The 15,263-nt window shown below is 45.3% G+C and overlaps 1 protein-coding gene across 16 annotated transcripts in view; it reads right to left on the bottom strand.

Annotated features, from left to right (window-relative positions):
- FBRSL1 (fibrosin like 1) overlaps positions 1-15,263 on the bottom strand; it is a 505,935-nt gene that overhangs the window by 369,550 nt on the left and 121,122 nt on the right. The window lies entirely within an intron of this gene.

Genomic DNA, 15,263 nt, shown 5'->3' with positions numbered 1-15,263 from the left:
AAGCCTTAAACTGTTCAACTGAAACAAAGGTGGCTTTTATTTTGTTTCTGATCTGAGAACCAAATGTATCAGACCCCCCTTGGGGCTGACAGTCTCTGATTCACAGCAGCATTCATATGGAGAAAAAGGCACTTCTAAAGCCCTACCACGAATTCCCCGAGCCAGGGAGATCAATGGGATCCAAACACACAACAGAGGTTGAACACTTCTAAGTGTTAAGTGTCTGCCCTCAACCAGGCTGTAACACACAATCCAAGCACAGTTTAAAAGCAGGTATGTCATGTCATAATGATTAACATTGGAAGTGAGATCAGAGAAGGGAATTACTCCTGCTATCCCTGGCATCTCTGAGGACTGGAAGTTGAACTCCCAGTGCCAGTGCACCAAATCCTCTACACACATCATGTGGAAAAGGAGTTGAAGAAATAATATGCCAAATGATTGTACATTGGGTCACTGCAGCCAGATACATTTTTCCCTTATGTGTTTTATTAACCGCTCAAGGATAAAAACTCAATTCTTTTGGGAACGTTTTGCAGAATATCTATTGCAATTATTTTTTTTATGTGAGGTAAATAGATTAGGAAATACCCTAAAAGAACTGCTTACTATGCCAAATTTCAGCCATAGATATTTTTCTAAATGCCTCGCTTTTGACTCGAGCAGTTACATGACAGGTATTTGTATCTTACATGAATGGAGATCACAATACAACTGCTCACATCAATGCACACACCTTCGGTACTGCAAAAGAGCTCATGAAAATCATTAGCTCTCTAGTCTCTCAAAAACTGAAGCCCAACCAAAAAAAAAGAAAATTAGGAACTGGAATGAAATGCCCTGCTGATTGCTCCAGATTACTTCCTCCCCCTCTCCTTTAATTAGGGAATTGACTGCCTCAGTGTGCAACATGCTGATTCCACTCCAAATCACTCACTTGTTTAAAGTTACCCTTCCCTGGGAAATGAGATGATGCATTGGCACTTTAGGGTCACAGGCACATTGAAATTAGAACCAAGGCAATAAAATACAGCTGCTTCCAATTCCAGCCCAGGCTCCCAGACAATCAGCCAGCACCCAACCTCTGTACACCTGGCACAGAAGTCCTGTGGGGCTGGAGGCTCCTCTTAGAGCACACACAGATATATCTAGTTGCAAAACCCCCAAAGATACAACTATTCCACCAAAATTCAAATAACCAGCACTGTCTTGGAGGCACAGAACACAGCTCAGCTTGCCAAGTCCATTACTAGGGAAAGAGCAAGGAAAATACCTGTCTGGCATAATTCTCCATGAATGATAAAGGAGTATAAATCAGTGTTTAGCTGCTCAGTTTGGTTTTTAGGTTAAACACAACACCTTAAAGCAGCAGTTCAAGATGCCAGTTGAAGAAGGTCATATTATGCTGTTTACTGAGATAAAAATCAAAATGCTAATCTTCAGTAACTAATCAAAACCATGTCACAAGGAAATGGTATCTGCTAACTGACATTCAGCAAAACATCAGAAACAGGAATCACCACAAACGTGCACTTCTTCACAAAGCCAGATGCAGCCTGTGATGTGACAGCAGGTGCAAGGAAGATGCTGCATGAGGTGACATGGACCCCAGATGGGGGAGAAAGGAGGTTGGGCCAGGGGAATGCCACCACCTGAGAGCATCAGCAAATCATGCACTCCTGCCTTGAGGGGCAGTATTCACTTCTAAGGATGCCTTCAAAGCCAATAAATCACCATTTTGGTTTAAACTCTGTCTGGTTTCACATGGTGGTTGGGCCTCTGTTAATGCTTCAGGGAAAGTCTTCCCTTGGTAGCCACAGCACATTCACTACAGATTTTCAGACGTGAACTGGTCTGGAAATCTGTGTTTCTCTCCTTACTGAATCCTACAAAATTCCCTACTTCAAAATGCAGCTTTTCATCCCTATTTTGTCTGGAGATTTAAGGCTTGCCTCATCGCTGAGCTACGAGCAAAATTAATTCATGAAATACAGTTATAGCTGGATCAAAGCCAAAAAAATAATTCATTCACTTGTAGTGCCATCCAAGAATCTCAAGCACTTTCCAAACAGCCGTGAATTAAGCCCCAAGGCTGAGGCTGCTCCTGCCTCCAGCAGGGCCCCAGTGGAGGAGAGACCTGGGGCAGCCACAAGGACAAAGCCATGTTTGTGTGACAAAAAAAACCTACCCCAGAGTCCCTTTTCTCCCTGCTTCAGCAGAGGACACAGCTCACAGGACGTTTTCCTGGGAAGGCAGGACACTGAACTCAGCATGTCCTTGCTGACAGAGGGTGACAGCAGGGTGTTCTCCAGGCTGCTAAATGCAGACCTCTGCAGCCTCAGGCAGAGAGCAGGAGGGGGCTAATGGGGTTTCTGTTCTTGCCTCCTTTGTTTCCTTTCTATTTGCTCTACTAAAAGAGCCTTCCAGTGATTGCTCTTTTACTAAAGTTTATGACCTCCAAGTTGGGGACCTCACTTAGCACAAGAGCTTACTATTTTTGGATGTGCATCTGTGCTTGTGCACAGGCAATTGCTGGAAAATTTAAGCACATCCAGAACATCCAGTACATCACGAGAGTGGACCTTTACTGATGCACCTTGACTGACTTCAATCCAGAAACCCCAGCCTGCAGGTGAGACTGGCCTCTTGGCAAACTGCCCCACTGGAGGAGGGCAAGCCCACAGCAGTTGGTATTTTCACCCTCTGCACATCAGGTAAAACCTGGAGATTCACACAGTGACAGTGAAGTCAGACCCCAAAGCCAACAAGTCTCCACGTTGCCCTTGTGGCTTCTGCCCAACCCAGGAGTCTGCAGAGCTGACCACCTTTACTGTCACAGCTCCAGCAAACCAATCCCCTCCTCCAGGGAAGGCTGATGGATCCAGGCCCATTCTCTCTCCTCGGTTCCAGAAATGAGACTGCTAAATCTTGCTCCAGAATACAGAAAACTGTTTTGTTCCTTATTACTCATTGCTTCCAGGACTGTCTCCTACCTGTCCTCACTTCAGAATTTCTCTGACACCTTCCAGGGCAGGCTACAGCCTCTCCATCTGCAGCCCCTTGTCTGTCTGGGCTGCAGATGGAGTGCAGATGGTTCTAATTGGCTGCATGGCTACAGATAAGGAAGAATTAGGCCTTTCTTCAGAGCCTCTTTCCTGGCAGTTACTCCATGAAACACACAGATCCTGTCTCCCTATTTGTTTATTTGGATGTACAGACACCAAAGAACACTTCATCTGAAAATGGGATTGTGGCACCTCCTCCAGCTCTCCCTGGAATACCTCACACACCAGCAGCTGTGAAGATTCACTGACAGAGACCCTGGCAAAGGCTGGCAACCCAAGTATGTAACCCAGGCTCTGCAACAGATTTTGGGAGTCCAAAGTAAAAACCTTTGTGATTTTTCTGCCATCACTATTCAGCCCAAGCTAGTTATGCAACTGCACCTCTGCTTGCAGCAGATCTGGCAGGAACCCTTAATCACTTGGAACACTCCTTCCTGAAAAGCCATTTTTCTTCTCTCACCAAGGCACAGCTGCAATCTCCAAAGCCATTCAAGGTACACACTGCTCAGTTTAAAAGTAAAGCTGGGAATGATGTGGGTGCACAGCCCTCAGTTCTGGAATGAGACTGTTCTTACCCACAAAATGCCACAGCAAGAGACTTCTGCACAATGGACTCCATGATTTCTATTTGATCAGGAAATAATGATCAGCCCTGGAGGAGCCTGGCACAAGTTCACATCCCACAGCCATCCGCTGGCTGGAGTTATCACTGCCTGTTTGCTCAGCCCAGCTCACACTCAGCCTTAATCCTCTGAATTTACCCAGCTCTGAGATCTCAGAAAGCATACAGGGGCAGGCTGTGGCTGTAAATACCTTTCATACACAGGGAACACTTAAAGAGCCTGAAGAAAATGTCCAAAACTCACACAGCTAGATGAAAACCCTCAAGTATGCTGCTGGGATGCAGAGGGTAAAAGTAACACCTACAGATAATAAAATAACCATCCTTAGCCCTGGAGCATCAGTTGGAAATGCAGCCCCAGTGCAAAATCAAGTCCATTACAATCCCCCATCCCCAGGGACCACTGGACACTGCCAGGCTCAGCCAAGGACTGGTTACACTCCATTCCTGCCACGCTGCCTCTGCCAGCTTCAGAAGATTATATGGGCTGATTTCCCAGAAGGGAAACAGCCTCCAGCTTCTCTCTCCACAGCTCTTCACTGCAGCACTTACTCCTTAAGTTGGGCAATGTGAAATATCCTACTGAACATCAAATAGGAGAAGGATTCACACAAAGGAAATAAAAACCACTGCTGCCTCTGAAACTGACCCTGCTTGTCCATGTTTCTGCCTCCAGCCTCTCTCAAAAAATTGCAATGGAAAAGCCCCTGAGGATCTGAGCACCATCTATCCTTATATCAACTTTATGATGCAATTAGCAGTAGGGTTGTCAAATGTGTTTGTTTAATAGTTCAGGGAGAGATCCTGGCTCAGAAAGGACCTGAAACAGCTTTATTTTTAAGTAGGTTAATTTTTAAATATTCCTGTTGACCTGATACTCGGTTTATAGAACAGCACCACCGAAACAATTGCTGACAATGTTCTCGTGCTTTCCAAGCAGAGAGAACACACTACAAATACAGACAGGACAACTACTGACACAAACCCACTGTCCATTTATTTGCATAAAGGGGACACAGGAGACAGCAATTCAAATGAAAAAATACTATTGGAGATATACATGAGAAATGTACACAAAAGACTAACTTTAAAGCATGGATTTTAGGACAGGTCTGGAGAGAGAGAGAGAGAGAGAGAGAGAGACCACTGCAAGAACAAGAAGATGTGAATAGCCAACAGGCAAATGAAATTAGGTGGATAATAATAAAGAGAAAAGAGATAAAAAAGAACCACTCAAGGGCATCAGGTAGGACCACACCAAGGTGACTGAATTTGAACTCAGCAGGGTGAACAGGAAGCAAACACAACTGGAGACCTGGACAATGAGCAAAAGCAGATTAAACAGTGAGAGAGGGGAGAAGCTTGAGCCCTGCTCTGGAGAGCTGTGGGGCAGAGTTTGCTGGCAGTGAGGGCAGCCAGGGGCAGGTGTGTGGAAGGAGGGCTGGCCCAGAGCTCAGCACTGTGGATCCTTGCTGGAAGCCCCCATGGCAGGAGGCCAGCCAGAATTCACTCTCCCAGAGCACAGGGCACACTTTGGGAAGCAGTCTGCTGGCAGCTCAATTTCCACTGATGGGGAAGTTCTCACTTCTCCTGTAATATAACACACACTTGTTTGTTTTACTTTCCAGCCCTCTCTTCTCCCCCAGTGTGAACTTCACTGCAAACATAACTCAAGCTCCCCCAGCCTCTCAGCCAAAGACACTAAAGCTGTTTTAACAGGCAGAAACAAGAGTCTAGATTTGAAGTGACTTTCTTGCTTTGACCCGACATTCAAGCAGCGCAATCAATATCAATTAAAATGATTGCAAATGAAATCCTTGCTTGTTTAACCTTGGACTGCAATTCTCCTTTCACAGCTGACATACTCCAGATGAGTTCGGGTCCCGCTTTTTAAAATGCATCACATTTGCTCTGACCCTGCCACATGTTTAGCTCAAGAATAAGATGACTTTTTGACAAGACAGATTTGGAAATGTTAAGACATTTGAAGCTGACACTGGTCCGCAGGTTTATGATACATGATTTAACTTAAAAATACAAGTGGATGAACCAAGAAACTCACTGTAATTGAAACACTCAAATTTATTACCAGAGGCTATGTTCCTGTCACCTATGAATAGCTGAAGAGCAAGCTGCCATCCTCTGCTGAACGCCCACTTGTTATGTCTCCCAAGAATTAAGACCTTTGCTTCTAGGACCTCAAAGACACAGTACACCAAGTAGAGAAAGCTTGGAGAAATGTTACTTCAACAAAACATAGTCAAAAATTACAAAAAGGAAGGTCAGCTCGCTATTCTTTTATGTGAAAAACATTGAAATGCGTTTCAATTCATATTGAATTTACAAGGTTTTAATTGCTCTTTTTGTTTGTACGGCACCTGAATAAATAATGATACGGTGCTGAGCAGTAATTGTTTTTAAAAGTGGGGAGAAAGGGAGTGATACTGTTCCCTTCCTTTTCAATTACTCAAGGAAAAATCCAGTCCTCTCCCCACACAGTAGTAGGAAGTACCTGGAAACAGAGTGTTTAACAGCCATTCAGGGGACAATAAAAGTAAGAATGCACACAGCAAACACCTTCACTTTAGCAAGAGGCCAAGGAAATCCGCAGGAATGAGAGCATATGGCTGTCCATGTTTTTGGTACAAGCCCTTCCCCACCATCACCCGTCGAGGAGGTGGATACACAAAATCTCCCGTTGGATGCCACACTCCAGACTCCACAGGCAGCCAGCCTTGACTTTCTCCCTCTCCTCCAATTTCCTCCTCAGAGCCTGCGGGCTCCTCACTGCAGAGAACTGCACCCTGGCTGCCTACTCACAGACACTGCACAGCTATTAGGACTCCCACAGGTGCTTGCTGTCCATCAGAAAGGAAATGATCCCATTTTAAGCCATCAGTATTTCCTCCAGTGATGGCAGTAAATGCCCGACAGTGCTCACAGAATTACTGTCAGTGGAAAGTGTGTCAGAGAGCAAGGGAGCTTAAATGATTGAAGGGAAGCTGGGGCACCATTTTCAGGTAGATGAAATGAGGCATATTGCAAGCACAGCCTGCCCAGCTTTTACAGCCTGCAGGAGTGCTGAAAGGTGCTGCTGCCCATGCACCACCAGGCCACCCTGCCCAGCTTTCACTGCAGATAAAAAGCACATTTTGGCTGAAGCTGCTTTCAGCCAAGATTGGGAGCTCAGCCTGCCTGGTCTGTGCTGTGTACAAAGGAGCTGGAAAGAGCTTGTGCCTGTCAGACAGCACCTTGTCCAGCTGATTTGATTGCTGCACTGCCAGGTGTGAATGCTGAGCATGTCCTTCTTGCAAACTCCCATCCTCCCAGGAGTTCCTTCCCAAGGCACCCATCAGGAATGGCAGCAGCACCACACACTGCCTGGCATCCCACAAGTGACACACTATGCAAAAACATCCCCATCTTGAAGAATGTGACCTGGAGCCATCAATCTCAACTAACTTCCAAAGGTATCCAGCAAGTAAGCAAGTGACATAGGCACACACTCCAGGTCCAGTGTTTTGGGAAGACATTCCTCAAGTGTGCCAATATCCAAGGGACCGCTGAGCCCACACCGCTGATGGCCAGCAAACACATGGTTCTTTACACAGCAGCCTTTAAACAGTTAATCTGAACTAATTTCCCTTTCCCCAGATTATTCAATCAGGCAATCCTTGAATTCAAACAGCTCCCACCAAATGGCAGAATTAGGACCTGAAGAAGCAGCTCGTTCCCTAAAGCCAGATGTGGCCATTTCATCCCTCATTTCTAATCTTGCCAGGAAGGTAACACAACCCCCAGTCCCCAGCTGGCCCTAAGCTGCCAAAAGAAAAGGCATGAGGATCCTACCAGCACAAACTGCTATGGCAGCTGGATGCATTCATCATTACCTATTTTCAGCTAAGCTAGTCACATAAAACCAGAAACACAATGTTGAGTAAAAATGCCTCCAGCCTATTTATTACTGTAGACAGGAATGCTTAGAAATAGATCTCTCTTTAAAATTAAAAACAAAAGGAGAAGACCCAACTGCTTCTACCTCTGCTGAGGGGGATGTCATGCTTCCATGAGCTGGACTCTGGAAATGGAGTGGAGCCAAGCTGAGGCTGGGCAGATGGACTGGACACATGGCTCATTTACCAAAGGCAGGGGTCTAAATTGCTCTCCTCCATCTATACTCCTGCATTTAAAGTTTTGATCTTCACAGTGTGAAATACACAACAGCCACGGTATGACTACACTGACTCCCATGTGAGTAGCTTCATATTGAGAGTGAAGAGATGCAGCTGTAACCTTTGGTAGCTTGGTCATAACTTCAAGAACCTCACTCTGATTTCTAAAGTAATCCAGGGCTTCCACCTGCTAAATACTAAGTTTTTCTCAATTTTTCAGCATTCCGCCACACGTTCACTTCATGGTGACATACTTTTAAAACACAGCCATGCAAAATGTACTGCTCTTCAGGCAGTAGCACCTACAGCACGAAAGCTCCAGACGAATCTCCCACTCGGCGACAGCCTCGAACACATTCACTCCACCAGTAACTGCAGACGTTTAGAGACTCTGCTCCCAGCCTACACTCTTTATTCCCACCTTCCAGGAAGGGTGCTGTTCCCAGTGCTGCTGCAGAACAGGGGGTGAAGGCTCCTCAGCTCCAGCAGAGCAGGCTGTGAGCTCTGCAGTTTGACACAGCCTGTGCAAAGCCAGCCAACACCGCGCCAAGAGAGACGAGCGCTCGCAAACCCGCTCCTGCCAACTCTGCTGTAGGGGTGAGAGTCTCCAGAAATAAAAACAGCCATATCCTGATCCCTGGGGCTGCGTTATAAATTAATTTATGTTTAAACACCATGACACTGGAGGCATTTTTTTACCAACTCTGCAGTTGCCCTCAGTGGTAGGCAACAATTTTCACTTCAGCTGTCATGAGCTCTAGAATGTGTATTCAATAATTAGTCCTCTGGTAGTTTTCTTCTGGCTGGGAAACAAACGACAAGAAATATAAATGGTTCAACAAGAAGAAATACGTAGAAGCCAGCCTCCTCCAGAAACAGCTGCCCATAGCACATTACTACAACCTAAGGAGAAAGCTCTGAGCAGGATGACTTCTGTCTAACAGGAGAGAGATGCCTTTCTAAATGAAAATCCCAGGACAGTGCATCTGTGCCACCCCTGCTCCTGTGCTGCTGGAGAGATGCATTGTACAGTGCAGGCCTGCAGCTGTCAGTGTGGCCAGCAGAGATGTTCTCCTACATCCAGGGGCTGAGCACACCATGTGCTCTCAAGCAGCTCTTCTATAACCGGTTTGCTTGAACAAACAATGAGCAGCCACATGTTTCAATATATCCTTAGGGCTTCCTAGAATAGTTTCAAATAGTCTGATATCTGTGGCAGAGGCAAAACATTCATTTATATCCTAGGCAATTGCTGAGAAATGGGAAACATGCACTATAGTAGCAGGCAATTTTAATGTATTCTATGTTACAAAACATTTTCAGTCAGAGAGCTCAAAGGTCATTAATAGATTTTCATATGTTTACAGACAGCAGCAATTTCAAGCTCTGTAATTTTAAAACTGCATGTCAGTCTCTCAACTTCCAGCTGTTATTTTAACATTAGATAATGAACACAATGCAAAGGTTACACAATCACTTGAACCAGCTTATGCAGTAGATCCAGCCACACAAATAATTATTAAATTCTAATTACACATATATTATCACTCTTATTAGAACAGCAGGGCAAATCCTCTTTTATAGAGAGATCAGCAGTTTAGAAAAAGAGGCCAGCAAGGTTATGCTTTTAGAGTTGCTCTTCTCTCTCCCCTCATCACCTAAAGCACTGCTGATTTATGAGTCTCAGAAACAACACCTTGTTAACACCTCACCAGTCAGTGCACATCCAGCCACCAGCTTCTGTTTTGCTAAAGTCTTTTATAGATCCTAACACAGACATTGATGCCTACGTAAAATATTCATCCTTGAACAGTGGGACAAAAAAGGCAATTTAGTGGTGATCAAGTACCCTGTTTAAATATGCTGTTTTTCTTTATACAACTACTTTGATACTGAGAAGACATTCTCCAAAACTTAGAAATTTCTCCTAAGGAGAGTGTTGTTATTGAAGCTAAAAGCTTTGCAAGACATCAGGGTCCCAGAACACAGATTTTTATTTTATTGTAATTTTGGAGCAGATGAAATTATTATAATCACCTAATCTGACTCTTTAATCATGCAGCCAAATGAGCAAAATCACCCAGCTGTTGTCTCAGGGAAATTCTGGATGTGCACTAGCAAACTATGCTCTTACCACGTAAGAAAATCAGCAGATTCTATTTTGCTCATCTCCCTCATTTTTTCCCCTCTCTATTCCCAGGCAGTGGCAAAGTGTAACTCACTCTGGTTTATTCTGCCCCAATCCAGCTGTCAGTCACACAGCATGTAACCTCAATGGGAATTGAGGAATCTCATCTCCGAGATTCAGCTTTGAAGCAGGACAGACCAGCAATGTCCCTTTGTGTGACTGAGGTCTCCTGCAGTGACAGCAACGCTACCCTGGCAAAGTGATGTCTCTCTAATCCCCAGTGCATCCTTAGCCAGCCATGAATTTCACACTGGGAAATTCCAGGCTTTGACATTAAATAATTCCAGCTGGGATTTTCAAAGGATAAGAGATAGGAGTCCAATCCCATCACATTCCAATAGGAAGCCCTTAAGGTTTGGTTTATTTTCTTTTTAAGAAGGAAACCCATATTTCTTTCTCATTTCCAGCCCGGTTTCCTCTGGGACATGAAATTGAAAGCAAGAAATGGAGGGCAAGTGCAGTGCTAATGGGAAGAGAGACTTCTGAGAGACTGACAGACGACACCACCAGATCCTGGGTACATCAGCTTTCAACGAGCCATACAAGAAGGAGCAGATAAATCAGCACATCCATTACTGTTCCTGAGGAAAAGGAGCCTCTGTACCTCGCCTGGTTAGTCTCACTTGCCAGGAAGGAAGAAGTAACCCAGCAAACACCCAACGAGGACAGCAGACAATTAAAGCACAAAAGAACAATCCCAGCAAGCTGCAGCGAGGAGAACATGTGCAGAATGGGAATGATGTGATCCACTCATCCAAGCATGTCAAACACAGCCCGGGGCAGGCAGAGCTGCCAGGACAAGGACCCACTGCAGAGACAGAGCTCTGCAGAGCAGGTGCTGTCACTCACTCCACGCTCTCTCACCAAATCCAGAGCCAGTGCTCCAAGTTTTCATCGGCTTTGACACTCCTTTTCCATCATGTTTAGAGGACCTCAGTCTCCTCCCAGCCAAGAAGTGCTAAGTTGTGTCTCTTTGCAACCATTTCCTCAGTTCCCCTGCTAAATTACAGGTTTCTCTTAATGCTTGGCTTTCAGATACAGAAATGTCTATCTGTACTTCCCAGACCCAAAACTGAAGGCTGGCTGGCTGGCTCGTAGGACATTTTTTTTTCTTAATGGAACAAGACTTTGCCAGTCAGAGATCAGAAAAAGGGGCATTCATGCAAAGTTTTCCATTTGCTGGTAACGCTCAACTTTGAAACACAATAGGGAATTAAAACATGATAGAGAACAGCAACTTTCATCCCTGCTGACCCACCCAAATTAGTTAACAGCACTTGAACATCTGATCCTTGTATGTCTCTGAGAGTTCATCTTTGCCTCTCATTCACTGCTCACAGCACCTTGTCAACAATAAACATCAAAGAGCAAAAAATACAGATGCAGCACACAGCATTTATTTGTTCAAACAGGCATAATCCTTTGGCAAGAACCAAAAAACCCAGTCAATGTGAGAAGGGTTAAGATGGAACAGATGAAACCAGAGACTCTGGGGAACAGCCTGTGTGGAAGCAGGGTTTCTTGTGATTATTCTGTCCTGTAGTTCTTAATAACCCACATCACAGCTGACATCTCCACCAGTTCTCTGCTTCCTTATGCAGATAACCAGCAACAGAGAAGCTGACAGGGCAATTATATTGTACACATACACACACTGCCTAACAACCCTACAACATCATGGGCAATGGAGAACAAGCACACCTCACCTGTGACATACTTGGTCTAGGAGTTGTTTTAAAAACTGCTCACAAAATCAGGTAAAAGCTGCAGCACAGCTCAAATGTACGACAACACAAAGAACTTTGAAGATGACAAAGATCTATAAAAGCATTTTGCAATCCCTGCTTGTTAATAAAGCTCCAATCTCCATCCCAGGTGTAACCCAGGGCACTCCTGGATCCCACAGCACATCACACCTGAGCAGCAGCATTTCAGGCATGAGTTGAGGAGACCCTGGCCAGCAGAGCAGGGAGATGCTGGGGTGCAGCAGGGCAGTGTCCTCTCTGCCAGCTCCATCTCGGGAGGCTGTTGCTAAGAGACAAAAGTGCCACGGGATGTCTGCAGAATCCTCCAGCCCTGCCCCTGTCACAGTGCCTCAGCCCTGTCCCCAAACCCGGCACCCAACGGGTCACAGCGTCTCTCCTGGAGCCTTTGATAATCTGCCTTTTGTGTGCAAAGCAGCTCTTGTCGAGGAATTCAGGGAGCCCTACGATAGTAAAAAGTGCTGATAAAAAGATAATATCAAGAGTACTCCATTTCAAAAAGCTGATAGAAGGGCACAAGGGGTAATTTCACACATCTCAACAGAAGTGCTCGCTAAAGCAGAAAGGGGTTTAAAAACACCGGGGTTTTGAGGTATTTGTTTCCAGTGAAGGATCTGGTTTTCCCAAGTTCCCCACTGTGACCGAGCAAAATTGTAAGCATTAGTTCTCGGGTTTCAGCAGAATCTGTAAAATCAGGTGACCGAGACACCAGCACTGTTTTTGCAAAGATATCAGAGGCAAGTGTATCCTTAAAATTACAGACAATATAAAGGATTTTAAAACCAGAAGGACTGGCTTCAGTGTGCACCCATCCCACAGAAGGCAGCAACCCGGGGAGTGCAGGGCCACGTTAATTAACACCTGCTTAATGGCACTTAATTCCCCATCTCCCTCTCCACACGACTCTCTTATTGATACAGATGGGGTTTGTGGCTTTCACATCCCATTAGCAAAAGTCTGCCTCTAGGAAAGAAGAAGAAAAAAAAAAAAAAAAAAAAGGCAAAAAAAAAAAAGCATGCCGAGAAGGTGAGGGAAAGTTCTTCCATAATTTATAAATAACATCACAAATTGGTTTTTATCAAGCTTTTCTCATTAGCAATTCTTAAAGCACAACACAAAGGGAATCTGCATTTTGACCTCTGTTTTTACAGAATGAGAAATTAACAAATGCAAAGCAGCTCGCCCCAAATCAAACATCAGCTCTCTGGCAAATCTACATCTCCCAGCTCCCAATCATACTGTGCTGCAGGAGAACCAACAGTCAAACACTGTCAAAAATCTCCTTCTGGCACTGGGAAGGGTTTCATGGTGATGGCAGAGAGTAGATTTTTCTAGGACACACAGTATGTGCAAATGCAGATATTAGCTACAGAGTGGGCAACAGGTGGTATCTGTACAGCTTCAACCTTATATCCCTTTGAGTGCCTGAGATGAAATCAGCTTGAGAATAGCAAGGACAACATGATCAATATATTAAGTCAAGCTGTTTGTTACCAGAGGAGCAGAACTGGCAGCACTTCTTGGCTTTTGAAATATGACACATAACCTGGCCTTTCTAATGCTCTGCTTTGGATGGCACCCAAATCCAGCACCATCTGGCCAGCATGGGCATGTGTATACAAAGAGGACAGAAGAGACTCCTGGCTGACAGATAAAGTGACATATCAGTGCAGCAGCACAGACTCCAAATCTCTTCAGCCTTTGCAAAGCCAGCTCAGCACGCCACAAACAGGCTGCAAACACGGGGCCAGTTAAGTGACTTCAGGGCAATGGAAGGGCTGAGAATTTGTCATGCAGATAAGATCCAGGTAAGCATTTGTTTTGTTTGTAGAAAACATTGCCAACAGTAAAAACAAACAAACAGACAAACCCCACTAACAAAACCAAACAAAAATGCAAAATGTTTTTCCTGGGGTAGGTTTGAAGCAGAGAGTATCACATTTCTTTTCCTACCCCTAAACTAATTGGTAAATTTAAAAGCCCCATATTTCCACCTCTAATTTTACATTTACTCTTGCATGATGGTCTCCTGGCATCACAGAGCAGACAAAACCAACGTTTTATTCCATGGCTTAGAAATTCTTAAAGCTTGGCCTCCCAACCATGGCACAGGCCACTCCTTCCTTCTCTCCTGCTACCAGGGTACAATGCACTAGATTCTTCTAGTCTCTGTTTCTAGCATTTCAGGGATGATTTGGCAGTAAGGAAGTGAGAATACTTAGGTAACAGCATGAATTGCAATCTGTTCAAGAGAACAAGTGGGATGTCTCATATCACATCTACCATCCAATTCTGCATTCACCTACATGGTTTTATGCAGCTGTGAACTCCACTGAGACAAGGAAAGTCACAGTGGTGGAGAAGAGAGAACAATCATGATCTTAGCTCATGCCTACTCAAAAAACCCCAGGAACCACTGAGTAATCAGACCAAATGCCTATTACAGTTTAGGAAAATACAGACAACCTATCCACCTTCTAAAAACCCAGTGTTTTACACAGAGTAGTCAAACCTTGTTCTGAGCCTGAGCCGTTTTCATTCATTCCCAGAGATCAGCTGGCTTTACAGAACAAGCCAATTATCCCTTCCTCAATTTTGCAGTGGTAACACTGCCAGCACAGTGCCTTCTCCCAGCTCCAGCCCCTAATGCTCTGCTTTCAGGATCCAGCACTTGCCTCAGGCCTGAAACGTGCCAAGTGGACCATGGGGACAGGAACATGGAAAAGCACCCCCTGCTCCCACACAGAGCCTGCACCCACCACTGTCCCCAGGCAAAGGCTTCATTCAGGCAACTTCCACCAGCTCTCAGCACACACTTGCTGCTTCCCCTTATCTGATCTTACTTTCTGGTACTTGACAGTATCGAAGGTCTGGCATTTAAAGTATTTGGAAGAAAAACAGCCTGCAGAAGCACACGGGGAGATGAGGATGAAGGCTAATTGTCTCTGCTGGGCAGTGAGGAGCTGCTGGTGCATGGGCCACGTCCGGCTCCCATTCCTGCTACCCATCCCAGCTGTGGATGACCTTGAGAAAATCCTTTCCCCTTAGCAGGGGTGATGGAGGCACCCGTGGGACCACTCAGGAGTCCTTTATCAGTCCCTGCCCCTGCACCAGCACAAACATCTGGGCAGCAGCACAAACATCTGGGCAGCAGCACAAACATCTGGGCAGCAGCACAAACATCTGGGCAGCAGCACAGAGAGCTGGCCAGGTTTGCTGCCCCAGTGCCCCAGGCAGCAGCACTGTCACCATGCAGGGACAGCTGAGCTTGGGCAGCAGGGATGAGGTGTCCCTGACTGCCCCATCAGCAAAGTCACCACAAGCTTTTTAACAAATGATATCTCCTGAGCTTAAGCTGGAACATATTGCGTGATGAAGGAATGAAGAGACAGAAGACACAAAGAGGAACTGAAAAAGAAAGAATAAGCCCCTTGTTCCCCTAGCACACCAAAG

Source organism: Zosterops lateralis (assembly GCF_965231275.1).
Source record: "Zosterops lateralis genome assembly, chromosome: 17".
Lineage (NCBI taxonomy): Eukaryota > Metazoa > Chordata > Aves > Passeriformes > Zosteropidae > Zosterops > Zosterops lateralis.
Note: the sequence above shows the minus strand (reverse complement) of the source record. Positions and strands in the feature narration are given on the sequence as shown.